The following is a 3,187-nucleotide window of genomic DNA, read 5'->3' as shown; positions in this document are numbered from 1 at the left end:
ACGTACAGAATGGCGCACCCACAGACTGCGTTGTCTTCTATATCTTTCACATCACTTGCAGCGCCATCTGTTGTTGAAAATTGTAACTACTGTAATTTCGAAAGTTTGTCCGCCTGAAAATGTACTGTTGTCCCAAGCATATTGCAACAAACGGTGTATTTCTATCGCTGCTCGTTTAGTTTTTATTGCCGTTTCAAATATACCGGTCATTTTTGAAACACCCTATATATATATATATATATATATATATATATATATATATATATATATATATATATATATGATTTTTGAACACTATTACGGTAAATACATTGTTTGTTCTCTATCAAAATCTTTCATTTGCTAACTATGCGTATCCGTACTTAGTACCTTCAGTAGTTAGAATCTTTTATTTAGCTGACAGTATTGGCGCTCGCAGTACTGCAGTAGTTTGAGTAACGAAGATTTTTGTGAGGTAAGTGATTCATGAAAGGTATAGGTTATTGTTAGTCAGGGTCACTATTTTGTAGGGATTATTAAAAGTCAGATTGCGTCGCACTAAAAAAAAAAAAAAAAAGTCTTCAGTTTTGTGATGATCAGAATAAGTGTAGAGAGAACTGTATGAGTACGTTCAGTTTTACTCAGCTGTCTCTGTATCAAATAACGTAGAAATTAACCAGCACAGTAATTCATAAATTTTTCAAAGGGGACGTTTCAAATCTCGTGCCTAGGTGCCACAACCTTTCTTATGTGGTTTGCTGGCACCTTCATTCTACTTTTCTTTCGATTGCAAGAGTGTTTACTTGCTTTAACAGTCTCTTATAGTGTTTCAGGTGGGCGTTGCAGAAATTTTCTTTGCTTTTATACTTATTTTTCTTGCTTGCCTTGTCTGTTTATTGACTTTGTGACTTTGTATCTTCCGAAATGATGAACCCAGCTCACCCACCCACGCCGCACCTCCAGCCAGCTGTGCATGCTACCGAGACAGTACCGGTATGCGAACCGCCAGGCGACAGGCGCGCATCGCACGTTTAAGGAGACGCGGCCGGCCCCACAGGCGGTCACGACGCTCCCAGGTCTCCGAAGCCAAGCCTGCAAGTGCCGTGCAGTTTACTCCCTCGCGTGATCCGATTCGAGGACACTGTGAGGCGGGGAGTTTGACTGGGACGGTACATCTCTCAAAGAATAACGCAGGGATCAAAACCAATCGGTCGGCTCATCCGATCCGTTTGCCTTGGTGACTCTGGATAACTTTGGGCAGATCGCACGGTCCGCGTACCGGCGGCGCATTTTTCAAATGTCTCCTTATCAAATGTCGATGGTAGGTTCTGTCTCGTCCTCATTGCGAGGTGAGGCGCACCTAGAGCGTACATATCGGTACCCGAAAGATGGTGAACTATGTCTGGTCAGGACGAAGTCAGGGCAAACCCAGATGGAGATCCGTAGCGATTCTGACGTGCAAATCGATCCCTGCACAGGCACCTCAGCTGCAAGCAATAGATGCAGTGCAGATAATACAGATGTTTTAGACGCAACAGATTGCATCTCTATTCAATACAGTACAACAGCTCCTGGCGAATCAAACGAATGCAGTACAGCAGCCACCTACAGCAGCTCCAAGTGCTATACCGCCTTTTCGACAGTTTCATGAACAAGATGAGGAATTGCTCACAACGTACCAGGTACTGTGAAACTTCCCTACTTTTTGTCCACGGTATGAGGTGCAGGGTTCCGACTCGTTCAGAAGCTATTTCCTAACGCCAATCCGAGTGAACTATCGGCTGATTAGGTTATAGATTCGCTAGCTAACTAGTATGGCCAAAAAGTGAATGTGGTAGCAGCTAAGTACCAATTCTCTAGTTGCAAGAAAAGGTCACAACAAACTTATCGCGAGTGCGTAACAGATTTGCAGGGTATGGTGAGGAAATGCAAATACCAATGTGCTTGTGGTGCTTTATATTCAGATGATATGTTGCGTGATGGGAGCGTGTAGAATGCAACTGATATCACACTCAGAGAACAGATTCTGAAACAGTCAGATCCATCATTCCAGCATGTAGTACAAATACTAGATCAGTATGACTCAGTTGCCGTGTCGGCCGATAAGTTTGCGCAGCCAGTAAATTGTCGGGTTGAGTCCTTTGCTAGCAACTGGCCCTTTCGGTAGCGGCGCCTTGTGTACGCCATGACGCATAAACAGTTCTCCACACCACGTAAGCAGCTAACTAAACAGGCGGCTAAATAAGTGAACAGAAATAAGTCATGCCTTCGCTGCTTTTCAGCAACGGCCTTGCCGCAGTGGATACGCCGGTTCCCATGAGATCACCGAAGTTAAGCGCTGTCGGGCGAGGCGGCACTTGGATGGGTGACCATCCTGGCCGCCATGCGCTGTTGCCGTTTTTCGAAGTGCACTCAGCCTCGTGATGCTAATTGAGGACCTACTCGACGAAATAGTAGCGGCTCCAGTCAAAGAAAACCATCGTAACCACCGGGAGAGCGGTGTGCTGACCACACGCCCCTCCTATCCGCATCGTCAGTGAGGATGACACGGCGGTCGGATGGTTACGATGGGTCAGTTGTGCCCTGAAGATGGAGTGCTTTTTTGGTGTTATTCACGGCACAAACGCCAAGGTTGCCCCTCCAGCGAAGCAGTGTTACGCCTGTAGCAAGGAAGGTCATATCGAATCCATCTGTTTGCAACGAGACAAATGTACGATTTCTGCCTACTCGCAAAAATCTAGTCACAAGACCTATGTAATAAATGCAGTGTATTCAAAATATGCAGCAGGCGTTAGCAAAACTAGCAAGCAAACCGTTTCTTCAGTGCTACGGCAGTATAACTTTTTGTTCATTTGAATATTAGTGGACAACGTGTGAAATTTCAGTTGGACACAGGTGCCTCTGTTACATTGCTGAGTCGTAACACATATTAACTATTAGGCTCCACACGTCTGTCTAAAGCCAGCCCGCACCTAACAGCTTATAATGGACAATACATTCCCGTTCTCGAAAAATGTACTTAGCCTGCCATGAATTGCTTGCATATGTGAACTGTAACTTTCACTGTGTGACAATCATACGACTGTGAGAACATATTTGGCCTTGGTCCTTTTGACTGTTTGTCTTAAATATTCAGGTCAATGTGTAGCTAAATTGCTGAAACAATTCTCGGAACTAAATAGACTAATAGGCCTTGGCTATTGTGTAT

At 44.7% G+C, this 3,187-nt stretch overlaps 1 pseudogene; it reads left to right on the top strand.

Moving 5' to 3' along the window:
- The first annotated feature begins 2,259 nt into the window (after positions 1-2,259).
- On the top strand, positions 2,260-2,376 carry LOC126483004 (5S ribosomal RNA; annotated as a pseudogene).
- Positions 2,377-3,187: the final 811 nt, after the last annotated feature.

This window comes from Schistocerca serialis, chromosome 5 (assembly GCF_023864345.2).
Source record: "Schistocerca serialis cubense isolate TAMUIC-IGC-003099 chromosome 5, iqSchSeri2.2, whole genome shotgun sequence".
NCBI classification, from domain to species: domain Eukaryota; kingdom Metazoa; phylum Arthropoda; class Insecta; order Orthoptera; family Acrididae; genus Schistocerca; species Schistocerca serialis.
Note: the sequence above shows the minus strand (reverse complement) of the source record. Positions and strands in the feature narration are given on the sequence as shown.